Genomic DNA, 16107 nt, shown 5'->3' on the forward strand with positions numbered 1-16107 from the left:
GACAGAGACCCAAGAGTTGATCAGGCAAAATCGGCTTTGAGGGTCATTAAGTGGATACCTCATGTAAGATTCTTTTTACTGTCTCTTTTCATCCTGACAACAGACTTACAAGGGATGTCGTTATTTTCTTCATTTTACAGTTGAGGAATTTAAAGCTAAAGAAATTACAATAACTTGACCAAGGTCACACAACTGGTAAGTGGCAGAGCCAATATTTGAAGGTAGGCATGTCTGAGGCCAAAGTCACTGTCTTTCCACAAAGCCATGTAGCACCCTCTCAGGGGTACTTACGATCCATCTAGGTGACTAGGAACATATCCAAACGGGTCCCTGGTCAGGTGAGCTCCTTATCTCGTGTGCCAACTCTGTTCCTCAAGCCATGTGGGCCACTCTCAGGGTTCTATACCAAATGTCTCACTTCCTGCTGTCAAGTTGGTTTCTTGGCACATAGTAAATAATTGATAAAGAAGGAGAATAATTACAGCAGAAATGTCAAAATCATATTTTAATCAACATCATAAGAATCAGAGGGACGCAAATTAAAATGATAATGAGATTATTCTTCTCATTATTACTATTATTTTTTAAATTTTTTATTTATTAATTTGTTTTTGTTACAGATGTTTTTTATTTTTTCCCATTGACCCCCTCCTCTCCTTCCCCCCAACCCCATCCCTTAACTTTGTTGTCTATGTTCATTGGTCATGCAGACATGCATGTAAGTTTTGCAGTTTATGTCTTCTCCCACAAACCCCCCTCCTCTGAGGCTTGTTAGTCTGTACCCCACCCCTATGTCTCTGGGTTAATTTTGTTCAGCAGTTTATTTAGTTCATTATATTTCACAAATAAGTGAGATCATGTGATATTTGTCTTTCTCTACTTGGCTTATTTCACTTAGCATGACACTCTCCAGGTCCTTCTATGCCATCTCAAAGGATAAGAGATCTTTCTTTCTTACAGCTGCATAGTATTCCATTGTGTACATGTACCACAGCTTTTTCATCCACTCATCTACTGATGGACACTTGGGTTGTTTCTAGATCTTAGCTATTGTAAATAGTGCTGCTATGAACATAAGGGTACATCTATTCTTTCTGATTGGTGTTTCAGGTTTCTTAGTGTATACTCCTAGAAGTGGGATCATTGGGTCAAATGACAGTTCAATTTTTAACTTTTTGAGGTAACACCATAGTGTTTTCCACAATGGCTGCACCAGTCTGCATTCCCACCAGCAGTGTACTAGAGTCCCCTTTTCTCCACACCCTCACCAACACTTGTTGTTTGATGATTTCTTGATGGCGGCCATTCTGACGAGTGTTTTAATTTGCATCTCTCTGATGATTAGTGACGTTGAGCATTTCTTCATATGTCTCTTGGCCATTTGTATGTCCTTTTTGGAGAGGTATTTATTAAGGTCCTCTGCCCATTTTTTAATTGGGTTCTTTGTCTTCCTTTTGTTGACTTGTATGAGCACTCTATATTTTTTGGAAATTAACCCCTTATCTGATGCATCATTGGCAATTATGGTCTCCCATATAGTGAGATCCCTTTTCGTTTTGATGGTTGTTTCTTTTGCTGTGCAGAAGTGTTTTAGTTTGATGTAGTCCTATGTGTTCATTTTTTCCTTTGTTTCTCTTGCCTTAGGTATTGTATCAGTCAAAATTCTGCTGTGTATGATATCTGAGATTTTGTTGCCTACATTTTCTTCTAGGATTTTTATGGATTCACGAGTTACATTTAAGTCTTTTATCCATTTTGAGTTTATTCTCATGTATGGTATAAGTTGGTGTCTAGCTTCATTTTTTTGCAAGTAGCTGTCCAATTTTCCCAACACCATTTATTGAAGAAAATGTCTTGACTCTCCTGTATGCTCTTGCCACCTTTGTCAAATATTAATTGAGCATATTGTCTTGGGTCAATTTCTGGGTCCTCTATTCTGTTCCACTGATCTATCTGCCTGTTCTTGTGCCAGTACCAGGCTGTTTTGATTACAGTGGCTTTGTAGTATAACCTGAAATCTGGTAATGTGATCTCTCCTACTTTGTTTATCTTTTTCAAGATTGCTGTGGCTATTCAGGGTTTTTTTTTGTTCCATATAAACTTTTGAAGTATTTGTTCTAGTTCTGTGAAATATGTCGTTGGTATTTTGATGGGGATTGCATTGAATCTATAGATTGCTTTAGGTAGTATGGACATTTTAATGATGTTAATTATTCTAATCCATGAACAAGGTATGTGCTTCCACTTTTTTATATCTCCCTCTATTTCTTTTTTCAATGACCTGTAGTTTTCTGTGAAGAGGTCCTTTACTTTTTTGGTTAAGTTTATTCCTAGGTATCTTAAATTTTTTGCTGCGATGGTAAATGGGATTGTCTTTTTACTTTCTCTTTCTGTGAAAAAAATGGAACGCTTCATGAATTTGCATGTCATCCTTGCTCAGGGGCCAAGCTAATCTTTTCTGTATTCTTCCAATTTTAGTATATGTGCTGCCAAAGTGAGCACTCATTATTACTATTATTAATTATTCTCATTTCTGCCTATCAAACTGACTGGTGGTGAGTAACTTGGTACAATCGTTCTGAAAAGTGATTCGACATTGTGTATCAAAGGTCTTTTTACAAAAGCACACCCTTTGCAGGGAACTTGATTATTTTCTTAAAATAAGAACCTGGGTAAAGATTTAGGGACAAAGATATTCATCTCAGCCTTTTTACAATTTAAGAAGGGGGAAAAAAAAAGTGGGGACAGTTTTCCCAAAACAGGAGAATAAATATAAATTCAAATGATGCAATATTAATTCTGTAGCATTTTAATGACAAGAAAATTACCACAATATAAAACTAAGTCAAGGAAGACTTTAATAAAGATGTATATTCGGTATACACAGAGTTCCCAGCTCCAGCTTAAGCCATTACTGGTAGAACTGAGACATGTCTGAAATGGAATGAATCCGATGGAATTGCCCTGGAAAAGAAGTCATCATCAAGGGCGAGGAGGCCAGGCAGACCAGCTTAACCCAGTACAAAGCTTCATACATAGGGAGGGTGAGGCTATTCTGAGGAAGGTGCTGTCATTTAGTCTATAGGGGTACAGGGGGTGTTCAGAACATAACTGAGCTGAGAGAGTGGAGATTCATCTGTTCAAATTATTCATTACTGTGTAACAAACTCTCTCAAAATGTAGTGGTTCCAAAAAGCAATGAATCATTTTCATTCATGGTTCTGTGAGCTAACCGGGCTCAGCTGGGCAGGGCTCACTCGGGCTCTCCCACGCGGTGGCCGTCAAACAGAGATGCGGTGCCGTCACCGACGGCTCGCTGCGGGGAAGCCAGGACGGCGCTCACGCTGCGCTGGGTGCTGACTCTCCCCTCCGAGGGGCTGTCAACAGGAGCGCCTCCCTGTCAACCCTGTAACATCCCCACTGCCTGGGCTGAGAGGAAGTGGCCCAAGAGTGAGCATTCCAAGAGACCCAGGTAGAAACGGCAGGCCTTCCTATGACCTAGGCTCAGAAGTCCCAGCACATTCTTTTGGACGATTCCTGTGACAAAGTCAGTCCCTAAGACCAGCCCAGGTTCAGAGGGGGAGGGATTAGCTTCCCCCACTTCCTGTGAGAGGCAGCAGGTGTTTGCAGGGGGAGAGGGATCGAAGGCAGCCATCTTTCCAGCCGATTGACCAGAACTGTTCCCAACAGGGAGCTCTGGAAAAGATTGCTATGTAAGACCCAAAGTATAATCCAAAAGGGGGCAGAGAATCCAACCATCACCACCTGTTGTGGACGGAATTGTGTCCTCCCAAAATGTGTATATTGAAGCACCAGCCCCCAATGTGACTGTTTTTTAAGACCAGGCCTTCAGGGAGGTAACTGAACTTAAATGAGATCCTAAGGGTGGGGCTCTAGTCCAATAGGACTGGTGTCCTTAGAGGAGGAGGAGACACCAGGCGTGTGCACACACATAACACAGCTGCGAGAAGACGGCGGTCAACTGCCAGCCAAGGAGAGAGGCCTCAGGAGAGAACAAACCGGGCCGACACCTTGATCTTGGACTTCCGGCCTCCAGAACTGTAAGAAATAAACCTCTGTCATTTAAGCCACTCGATCTGTGGCATACTGCTATGGCTGTCCTAGCTAAGACACTTCCCAAAGAGGAAAAAGGACACGAGTTTGCATTGCCCTCTGGCTCAATCACCTCTAAGGAGCCAGGTAGCAGAAAGGTGAGAATTGGAGCAGGTGGGTGTGGTGGGAAACCTCTGGAAACAGAGGCCATACCTCTCGCAGCTGGAGAGACCCTGGGACAGACCCTGCTGCAGAGGCTGGAGCAGCCAGGACTGTCGGCATGTCTAAACCCCTGCCCTGACCACACATCGCGCTCGAGGCCTGTCTTCGGGGCCCCGGTAATGAGTCCACAAGGGTCAGCCTTCCAGATCTCAGAGCAAGACAAAAAGGGTCAAAAACAGATCTGGGAGCAAACAGAAAACAGCCCACCTCCAGAGATACTATTAGTATCCCAATCTTTCAAATAAGGAAAGTAAAGCAAAGGAGTTAGATTTGCTCAACATCTAAACACCATATTGTACTTCCTGGAACTCACCTAGATGGAGCACGTGTGCTCATTTTCATAGGCAGATAAACAGCATAGTAAGTTTTAGGAGGCAAGTGCTTCATTCTGTGAAAGCCATGGCTGAGGAAGGGAACAATGGCGGGGGAGGAGTGGTCAGGCAGGCTTCGAAAAAGAGGTGACTTGCTGAGCAGACTCTTGCATGAAAGCGAAACAGCAGAGGACTTCCTCTCATTCAGCCTGTGCATTTGCACGCGGCTAACACAACAAGCTAGAAACGCTTAATTGAGAGTTTCCTGCACCAGGCTGTGAATGCTTGAGGCATTCCAGGCCCTTCATTTCGTCCATCTTTGCATCCCCGAAGCCAACCAGAGACAAATAAATGCCACTGCAATCAACAGGAGGCACTGTTGGGTAATGCTGAAGATTTCAGACTCTCCAGTCAGACCAACCTGGGCTTGTATCCTGAGCCTGCTGCTAGCCGAGTACAGGCTGTGTACTCTCTCCAAGTCTCATTTTCTAAATCTACACAAGGGGTGGGCTAGTGGTAGAACCTATTTTATTGCAATGCTGGGAGCATTAAATGAGATAATGCATGTAAAGACCGTAGCAATAAGTGCTTAATAAATCATTATAATTATCATTGTTCTAGAATTAAGGTCATTATTATATGATTTTACTTGTTAAGAATTATTATGATTATAATCTAAGAGAAAGTAGTGAATAGTAGAGATTGGGGAGTCTCTAAAGGACTCCCCAGAAGAGAGGGTATGAACTGAGTCTTGAAGTTCTCTGGGCAGAGAAAGGGAGGGCACCCAGGTTACAGGACAGCCATGGACAAGGACACAGAGGCATGAGAGAGCTTGGCTGTTGGGTCTATGTTTCAGTGTGATTGGGCTACATAGTTTGTAGGGAGAGAGTGTAGAGGAAGGAGCACAAGGTAGGGCTAGAGAAATAAACAAGGGCCTTTCAACACACTCAACCCATTTTGAAAACCCAATTCCTGCTCCCTCTCCTTCAAAAAGCCTTCACGAGCATCTTACCCCACAGCAACACCCGCCTCCTCTGAATCTTGATAATCCCTTGATTTTGAAGCATACAACTCAGTATCTAATTTTTTAAAAGATAGCATTATTTTTCATGATTCTTTTGTGCAGTAACTTTTTCTCTCTAGCTTTTAGTCCTCTTGTATACCCCTGAGAAACAGCACCATCAGATCTCTGGGAGGCGTTTGTTGATTAGTTGACAACTGTTGAATCTCCATGCTAAGTAAAAAGGTTTCCCCGCTCAGCCCATGGGAATGGATGCATTTCAAAGAGGCCCCTGCAGCTCCAGGGCCCTGTGGCCAGGTTGGAGCACCGGCCTGCATCTCCAGCCCTCATTCAGCACTGCCTCTGTCTTTTCTCCATTTCCTTAGACAGGGAATGCTGACACATAATAGGCACCATGAACAGTAGCCAGTATTATCTTTATTTTTATTAGCAACAGCTTCACTTTTAGCTCCTCAGACATTAGTCCACCTCATTTTTATAACAGAGTATTTTCTGATGTTTATCACGTCCAATCCCCATAATGGAGTTAAAGCTGTAGATTCCTTTTCCTCCAGAGATTTGCAAAAGTAGAAGTATGTTCTCTGCTGGGAATTGGTTTCTGGGTATCCTGGCCAAAAGACGAGGCAGCTAGAATTGGTGATCTCTCTCAGTCATGTTTACCATTTCCAAGCAAAGCCATCCTCCACGGACAATCATTTTAATAGTATTCACACAGCCTTCAAGTCAATTAAATGACCTTGGGCATGGATAAGTTAGATACTTCAAATGAAGAGGTCCCCCCACATCTGAACTTCAAGTGCCCTGCCTTAAACTCTTATTATAGTCAGATGGGAAGCCACACAACAGTCTTTTTCCCAGAAAAAAAAAATGCCAATATTAGAAAAGAACAGGCTGGAATTAGAACATTTCACTATTTACAAACTCTACTGATACTGGGAAACTGTTACTGGAGGATGACACTTTCTGGGAAGCAAGAGCTCAATACAGATGACTCTAAAGTTGTTAACAGGATGGAAGAAATTGTTCATTGATTTATTCACTCATACATTCATAAGTCACAGGTTCTGATAGAAACATTCTGATTTTATATTCATAAAACAATAGTCCAGGCTGTAATAGTCAATTTGGATTAATATGGAGAGCTCAGATTTCCAGTTAGTCACCACCTCCAGCCCCTGTGTCTAGATTGTCCCCTCCCCTATGGTCTAACCATAGCATTTAGCATCTTGTATTTCATATCTATGTCCATGACCAGACAGCAAGCTCTATGAACTCTAGCACCTGCCCAGCACCTGGCACACAGTAGTTGCTCAATAAATATTTGTCAAGTGGTCAAATGAAAAAGATCTGGAGTGAGCATTCATTCATGTATTCATTCATGTATTTAATCTCTAACAGTACCTGGAAAGGAAATTTATCAGGGGATTTTATATAGAAAAAACAAAGATAATAAACTAAGAATGACTCATCTCCCTCATGGGGAAGAACACTGGCTCTGCCAAGTTGGATGGGTCATAGACCAGCAGATGAGCAGATTCCAACGCATGGGTGATTGAAAACTAGATGAATAGACAAAAGATTAGACCAAACACACTACAAAGACTTGGAATGGAAATCCAAGACTAATTTTCAGCCTCAGACAGGTGTGGCTAAGATAATTATTTCACCCAATTCTGGTTTAAATTCTCTCTCTCTCTCTCTCTCTCTCTCTCTCTGTCTCTGTCTCTGTCTCTGTCTCCCTCTCTCTCTCTCTCCATTTTCTTGGGATGAAACTACCTCCATCAGGCAAATGTCACCTCTGTTCATTACAATCTACCTGCCACCCATAAGTTTATATAAATTTATTTATCTATATCTGCTCTTCATCTTGTATCTTTAGCCTCTTCCCATTTATTCACTATATTTTCATAAACTTGGTCATAATTCTCTATCCTTAAGTTTAACTCCTCCCCATTGTGTCCCATATTTCTAGAGTTACTTCCTAAACCTCTCTCTTTTCCTTCACACCCAATTCCTGTAATAGCAACTTCACCCACCACTTTTACTTCGTCACCTCTCAATGACTCCTCAAGCAACTAAGTCTTGGTGTCCACACCCACCATTTCACAGAAACTGCACTTACCATATCACTTGCTAAAACCAATACACACATCTCAGTCTCTATTTGTGCTCACTTCTGCCGCTTTGCCACTGTGAACCAAACCTTCACCATCTGCCCCTTAGATCCGAGGATGTTATTCTCATAGAGGTTTTCTCCCGCCCTTTTAGACTTAGCTTTTTAGGTCTTGATCCTTAACTGCTGAGATTCCTGAGGGTTCTCCCTCCAACTCTCAGATTGTCTTTTTTCAAAGACTAATTCTACTTAAACTCATCCAAATCCATGTCTTTAAAGACCATCCATATGCTTGTGCCTCCAAGAATCTTTCCAGCCAGAGTCTCTTCCCCCCAGAGCCCCTTCCTCAGCACCACATCTGTGCGTGGAGCGGCCTGGGTATCTACGGGCAGCTCCAACTCAGCATGTTGAAAACTGAACCCGTCATCTTCCCTCAGACTCTGCTCCCCAGCATGTTCTCAACTCCAGTGAATGTCACCTCCATCCAGTCAGACACTCAAACCAGAAACCTGGGGATCATCACCAGCTCCTTCATATTCACGAGTTACCAAGATCTATCAACTCTCCTTCCCTAAAATCTTAAAATTTTAAATTCCATCCAGTTCTCTCCATCCCCATATCTGCTGCCATAGACCAGGCCACTATCACCTCTTACATGGACTAATGTGGCCTTTAAGCTGGTTTTAGCTACAGTATTTCATTTTTTTTTTTTTTTTTTTGAACCAAAGTGGTCTTTCTAAAAGACAAAACAGACCAGGTAAAGAATTCCTTCTCTCGCTCACCCTAAACTCACTTAAAACCTTTTATGAACAATTCTGAAGACCTCCAGGGAAGTCCCCAGTCCTCAGCCTGCCATTCAGACCTCCTCGCCTCTCCAGTCCCTCCGCTAGCTCCTCCCCTCTCTGTTTCTGGGCCTTTGCTTACACTAGGGCCCCCGCCTGGAGCACATTTCTCTCTCACTTTCTACTCTAAGCAAACTTCACCCCGTTTGTTAAACCTAGACCAGATACCACCTTTTCAGAGAGATCTTCTTTGACCCCCAGACTAAGTAAAGGGTTGCCTATGTTCTTATGATTGAACCCATTGGGATCCTTCCCCCATGGTGTGCCAAAAACAATGAGTAGCATTAGGTTTAACCTCACTGTCCCTAGCCTAGTACATGTGAGTCATTTAATGATATTTTTTGTGAATGAGTAAATGATTGATGGAAGGAAGGAAGGAAGGAAGGAAGGAAGGAAGGAAGGAAGGAAGGAAGGAAGGAAACAAAAGTGGGTAGCTAGGTGAATGAAATCATATGTAACTTTTAATTTCACTTCATATTGCATATCCATAATGCCCTCTAGTGACTGATGGATTCATTGTAGGCTTGGAGGATACTGGCCAATTCTGTAAACATGTACTGAGAACCAATGTGTGAAACACCCAGCGCTGGGCGGTCAATGGGTACACAGTCTCCGAGAGCAATAACACCGGCACCACAGGATCACCCGTGTCTGGGTGCTGTGTAAAGCAAACAAGCAGAAAATTAACAATAAAAAAGCTCAGGAATAACAGACTGAAGTTCTGCCCGTGCTCATTGAACAAATGTTCTATCTCTAGCCCTCAGTTTTCTAATCTATGAAAATGGGAGTCATAATACCTACTTCTAAGGGTTGTTGGGGAGGATTAAAAGGGACAATGTTTGTTCCAGGCATGTGCTGGGTTCCTCCAGGGTTGGCCCTCAACAAACGCTACCCTCTTTCCCTCCGCCTGCCTCCCTCACTCGGGACTCTGATGCTCCCCCTGGAACCTGTTGGAGCTGAATCGAAATGAGGGGAGGAGCTCCATCCATGCCTGGAGAGCTGGCACATCTTTAAAACGGTGAGTTTGAAATGGTTGGTGATTCTCAGGGAGTCCGCATGGTATCCAGGTAAGCGCCCCTGGAGCCTGGACCCCATCTCTGCAGCACTGAGTTGGGTCTTTGTGTAGCTGAAGCCTTCATTGCCCTCCTTCTTAGTCTAACAGAATTATGAGCCCCCGTGTTGGCCCATATTGCCTCTTTACAGCATGTGGAGATGACCATGGTGTTCTCTTTTGCCGAAGCCTTCAGTTGCTGCCCATAAGCTAAAAGACACAATCCTGACTCCTTGGCATGAGACACCTGGGCCTTCTCTCTCTCTCTCTCTCTCTCTCTCTCTCTCTCTCTGCACCCATCTGCACTCTCTGTGCAACTACACTAAGTCCTTAGGTAGACCATGGTCCCTAAGCACCGTTTTCCAGTACCTCTGGGCTTCTTCATGCTGTGCCTCTGCCTGGAACTCTCTGTCTCCAGCTCGGTCCCTGGCAAAGTCCTCTCCATTTTCCTAGGAACCGACTCAAGCATCAGTTCCTTTGAGCAGCTTCCCCAACCCCAGGTCAGCTGCCTTTCCTCTGTGTTCCCACAGCCACACCACAGTACCCCATTGTCTTTTCCTGATTACCTTTTCACACCTCCCTTTGACCCTGAGCCTAACAAGAACAGAAACTAAGTCTTACCCAACGCTGAATCCTCCTGCCTTCCCAGGACCTGAAACTCAACAGGTGCTGGATAAAGGCTATCGGACTGGCCTGAACCACTAGAATCCAGGGAGTCACCTCTCGGGCTCCCCTGACTGCTGCTACAGACACGCTTGCCCGATTCACACCTGAAAATTGTTGCTTTCATGCTCATTGGGTCATACCCGTCTCGTTAAACCCCCCTTTTGATTGACCTGTGCCCACTCTGAGGCCGCTTTTGCTGAGAAAGGCAGAGTCAAAGCCAAAGGGATGTGGCTGAAGGAAGCAGAGCCAGAGCAAAATCCCAAGTTAAAGTCAAGTTAGACAAATGCATAACCATAAATATTAGGCTGCACACTAGCTGTTTTATTTTAAACATTTTATGCGGTACCTACCGTGAGACAGACCCACTTCTGAGTTCCTTTAACACACTGATTCATTTAATCTGCACAACCTTGAGGTGAGGCTAGTCTATTGTTAATCCCATTTTACATATGGGGACAACTGAGTCACGAGGAGGTTAAGTAATTTGCCCAAGTTCACAAAGTGACAGAGACTTTGTGAAGAACAAGGAGGGCCCAGAAATAGGTACAGAAGAGATTCTTCCAGAAGCAGAAAGAATCAAGAGAAGGAGAATGAATAATGTGAAGAATGAGTTGGGCAGGCAGCTTGACCATTCACCTGCTCAATTTATTCAATAAAAAATGTTGTGCGTCTGTGCCTGGCTCTGGGTTAGGCTCTGGAATGACAGTAGTAAACTAACAGGTTCAGTCTCTGGCCTTAGGGTGTTCACAGTGCAGCAGAGAAAGTAGGCAAATAATCACACAAATAAACAATGAGTATACATTATGAAAAGTGCTGGAAGGGAAATACACCTGGCACCATGAGACTGAATAGAAAGGGATATCTAATGAATATTGGGGGTCAGGAAACGACACTCGTGATGAGACAAGAAAGATAGGTATACCAAATGAAAGATGGAAGGGAGAGTGCTCCAAGGAGTGGGAGAAAAATGTGCAAAGTTCCTGAGGCAGGAAGGAGTTCGGTTGTTCAAGGAGCTAGAAGAAGGGCAATGTCGCAGAGAGATGAGAAACGAGGCCCGGGCCTGACCGTTCCGAGTGTGGGGCAGAGCCTGTGGGCAGGGGGACAACGAGGAGGGAAGTCAGAGGCAGGTCTTAAATGCCACACTCAAAACGTGGTACTTCATCTTCAACGGACAAGATGTGTAGATATCTTGGAAGCCAACACAAGGTCTTGAGCATGTCACTCTAGAGATTAAAAACAAAGACAAACAAAAGGGTAGATGTTTTCTGGGGTGGTCGTAGGGAGATTTGAAATGTTCAGAAGGAGGGCAAAATGACCAGCCAAATGGTCAGCCTGGAAAGAGTTAACCCCTTCCCGCCCTTGATATCTTCATCAACCTCAGCACTCCGCAAAATAATAAGCCATCATTTATCAGTGTTCTGCAAGGTAGCATTTAAAACTGAGGCAGGGCAATAAATCAGGCACATATAATTTGAGCCCTGAAGTATAGTAATTCTTCTTTTAATGCAACATCTGGTACAGATAACACAATGTGCAGGGGGAGGGAGCAACGAATGCTATGCGGGGCCATCATTATTGTGCAGGCAGCACTTGAAGCCTGAGCTCCCTCCCATCCTCCCAGCAACACCACAGACTTAAAAAGGAGCTGTATTATTATTCCCTCGGCTGGCCAAAAGGGAAATCGAGTTAATTATAGACTTGTTTGCCGGTTATTAATTAAACCCCAGCTAAACATAAAAACACAGGGGAAGTGCCATTTCCCGCTCCGTGCTTCCAGACTCTCGGAGCTGAGGAGCTGACGTTCCTGCCTTTGCCATCCACTCTGTGTCCTGTTTCCTCTGCGGATTTTCTCAGGAGGGTCCCGGGGCCTTTGCCCTGAGTGCAAACAAAACCTTATTTTTAGCTGGGAAGGAATACAAAATTGAGAGCTCCAGAACAGCGGGGGACAATGGGAGGAAGCTTGCAGGCGCTGACTGCTCATGAACCGGGGGCTCCGGGGGCTGCCACACCCTCCTGCTCCCCGCAGCCTCCCAGGTTCTCCAGCTTCCCTAGTCCTCAGTTGGATGTCCCAGCATGGGCTGCACACTTGTTGTGAGGCAGCTCTACAGAGGGACCAGAAGGACAAGTTTTGTGGCATACGACCAGGGCTCAAACTTGCTCCCACTTACTAGCTTTATCACAATGAACTCTCTACGTGTGTTGCCCTCGTCCTCGCTGTGAATCTTAAACAAGACAAGGCTTGTCAAGCACTCAGTAGGCACCCAGCACATGGTTGCTAATGAATATTAGTTTCCTTTCCCTCATTCTTCCAGGCTTCATCTCCATATCTCCCACATAAATATCATATTCTAGAAGGTGCCATGTGACCTTGGCACATCTCAAAACCTTTCAAAACTCTTTTTCTCATCTCTAAAATAGGAGCAAGACCAGTGCCCACCAGGGAGGCTCATTGGGAGAATTGAACTAGATAACAGGACAATCTGGTGCCTGGCTTCAATCAGAGGCTTAATATGTGTTAGTAACTACATTATCTGAAAATAATCCTCAGAATAATTGAAGAAGAGATTCTCAAGCCAGTATCTGGGGCATAAAAAAGAGAAGAAAATTAATCAAAGGGAATCACGCCAAACTAGCCTCATTTCCTACTGGAGTTGAGATGCTAAATTATCAACAGATCAATAGCATTCCGTAGATGTTGTACGAAGACATCAGAAGAGAATTTGCCGGATTCCTTGTCGACATCTAGCTAAATCATCAACCTAATCTCTTCAAAATCTTCCAGTGGGCATTTTCTTTGCTTATCCATACAGATCTGTGGCCATCATCTCTGACTCACCTTTCTCACACTGTTCTTGGCTAGGAAGAGCCAAGGACAGAGCTCTCTGATCATCAGTGATTTCCTTCAAAAACAATGTTGCTGCCCTGGCCGGTTTGGCTCAGCGGTTAGAGCATCAGCCTGCAGTCCAGAGAGACCTGGGTTCGGTTCCTGCTAAGGGCGCGTACCTCGGTTGCAGTTTGTCCCTGGCCCTGGTTGGTCGTGCGGGTGGCAGCCACTCGATGTGTCCCTTTCAAGTCGATGTTTCTTTCTGTCTCTCTCTCTCCCTCCCACTCTGTCTGAACAAAAAATGGAAAAATGTCCTCGGGTGAGGATAAAAAAAAAAAACAATGTTGCTAGTCACATGGATAAAGATAGGAAGCATGCAGGCGAAATTTGCAGATGAAACAAAACTTGAGGAAAATTAAAAAATAGCTTACATCAGAGTTTTCATATCTATTTTCCTAGCCCTCTGTGGAACTGGATAGGCTAGGAATATTGGAAGAGGGTATCTCAAGGTAGACACCTACCCTGTATTCTATCATGTACCAAACAAAATTCTTCAATGTCAACTGTACTAACTTGGAAAAAGTATTCAAATTCTCAAGCTATTCACCTAGTCTGCAAGAAATGGATGATAATATCTACCCCACAGAATTACAATCAGCATTAAATAAAACAAAATATATACAATCTGACACTACGAAGGGCACAGTGAATGGCAATAGTTTCCCTTCTCATTGCTTCCCTACTCTCTGGAGAGGTCTTTCTTGCACAAGATGAATCAGCGTTCTAGGAACCTGGCAAGAGGTTGCTGTCAGAGGCATGCCCTACCCTGTCAATATGTGGCTTTGGCCTTGGTGCCAGAAACTCAAAATCTTAAAAAGAAATATAACTAGCATGCCCCTCACTTCTAATTTCCCATGTGCTGTTCATGCCTTACCAATTACAAGAAGGACAGAGTGCTTCTCAGGAAAAACAAAAGTAAGTGTGTGTGTGTGTGTGTGTGTGTGTGTGTGTGTGTGTAGACGGTAATGGTAGTATGGAAAGGTTTCATGGTTTTTGTTTGCAGCTCTGAGAGCTTGTGAATAGTTTAGTAAGAAAATACCTTCTCCCCTTTCTCTAAGAATTGGGCAGTGATGAATTTACACTTCTCCTTTCACAGAAAAGCTTAGAGGGTATTGAAGGAAGAGCTTGACTGTTGCATTCCAAAAACTTAAAGATCAAAGTCTACTGAATTGCTACATATCCCAGGACCTCCACAAGCAAAACTGATTATAGAACTAACTCTAGGAGAAGCTTCATTTCCCCTGAGGAGCTGGCAGGAATCTTTGTGATGATGAGAAAGACATGTCCCAACCCCTACCTTGTGCCCAGCTTTGTGCTTGGTGCAAAGTGGCTAGTGATAGGGTGAATAAGACGGTGGCCACCTTGTCCTTGAGAGTCACAGGTGATGCTCTACAATTAGACATAGCAAGCTGGAATGGTAAGAAAACTGCAAAGCAAGTAGTAAACCCACTCACTGGGAAGTATTGTTTATTATTAAGCAGCTTTCACAGCATTGGCTCTTCCCTCTCATTGTGTACTTGGTCCTCACAATGATACCAAGGGAATTTTTAGACCCGTGATCAGAGACGAGCAATGTATGCCTGTATTGCGCGTGAGGACATTGGAGCCCAGAGATTGTAAATGGCAGAGCTAGAATTCAAATTCGGGTCTGACTCCAGAACCCATTCTTGTCAGGCTTGTTATATGACCACTCAAAATTCACAACAAGGATAAGGAAATTATTATCAGGGCAATAGCCCTTTATTTTTCTTAAATTGGAACCTGGTAAATGAATGGTCACCATGTCACCAAGAAAAGGTTAGAATATGGGCAGGATCCTCCACTGAAAGAGGCAAGGAAGTATGTAATTGGTTTTAGAAAGACTTACATCCAAAAAGATTAAATCAAGTTTTGGCACATGAAAGGATAAGCTTCAGTTATTGGAAAATATTTACTTAGGTGACACAGCTCATTTCCTGATGAAGCCAGATTAATGGGACATTACTGAACCTAATTCCTCAAGAAGTAAATGACTCACTCTCCTCCTGCTGGGCTGCCTGAGCTTTCCATGTGCTTGGCCTTTTGCCCTTTCTGAAAACCCAAGTGCTAGGATGGGAAACTCAGCTGGTAAGAAGAAGGAAAAGAATCGATCCTTTTTGTTCTTCACCTCCTGATCTCCATTAATTAGGTCTTAAACTAATTGGCATTTAAATAGCCAAAATAGATCACCCTCCCACCAAATTTAGAGTTTACACCAAGTTATTTGGAGCTTACCAAGGAGGCCTAGGGTGATCAAAATGACTAGATGGGCAAGGTGTTGTAAAGAATAAGATTAGAGGATGGTAGCAAGGAGGACTAGGGCTGGACTTCTCAGAATGGGCACAGAGCATGAGGCTATTTGTGTATACAGATGTTCACAGAAAAGGAACAGCAAAAGAACACTCACTAATCAGATGGTCAAGGTGTCCTATTATGTGGTTAAGTATCTTCTTTCCATAGCCATCCTAATGCTTGCTCAATGGGCTTATGAACAAAGTGGTCATTGTCCACTTTGATGAAAGTTAACAGTGATGTAGTCAGATTGACTTTGGCCAAAGTCTGTGTTATTGAACCCATGCATGAGTGTCCAGCCCATCAACAGCAGAGACCATTGTTGAGCTTCAAGTAAGGCACCGTTTCTAGGGAGAGTATTTAGCCACCTGGTCTGATCATGTAGGGGCACAGTGATTTATCCTCCTGCAACAGATATCAATGTATACTACATCTGGATGTGAGTTACCTGCCCATATATTTCTGACAACATCACCATCTACAGACATAAGAATACCGTACTCCCCGTTATGGAATCCCATACAACACTGCTTCTGACCAAGGAACTCATTTTACAGACAAAAAGTAGGATAATGGAGTCATCACCATGAGTCTTATGAACTTCATCACTCAGAAGCAAACACCCTAACAGATA

At 43.6% G+C, this 16107-nt stretch overlaps 1 non-coding gene across 1 annotated transcript; it reads right to left on the minus strand.

The window, feature by feature from the left end:
• Positions 1–2395: 2395 nt before the first annotated feature.
• LOC118627309 lies at positions 2396–2502 on the minus strand. The gene has a single exon (XR_004959073.1). It is a non-coding gene; the product is annotated as a U6 spliceosomal RNA (small nuclear RNA).
• Between the last annotated feature and the right edge of the window lie 13605 nt (positions 2503–16107).

This window comes from Molossus molossus, unplaced genomic scaffold (genome assembly GCF_014108415.1).
Source record: "Molossus molossus isolate mMolMol1 unplaced genomic scaffold, mMolMol1.p scaffold_m16_p_12, whole genome shotgun sequence".
Lineage (NCBI taxonomy): Eukaryota > Metazoa > Chordata > Mammalia > Chiroptera > Molossidae > Molossus > Molossus molossus.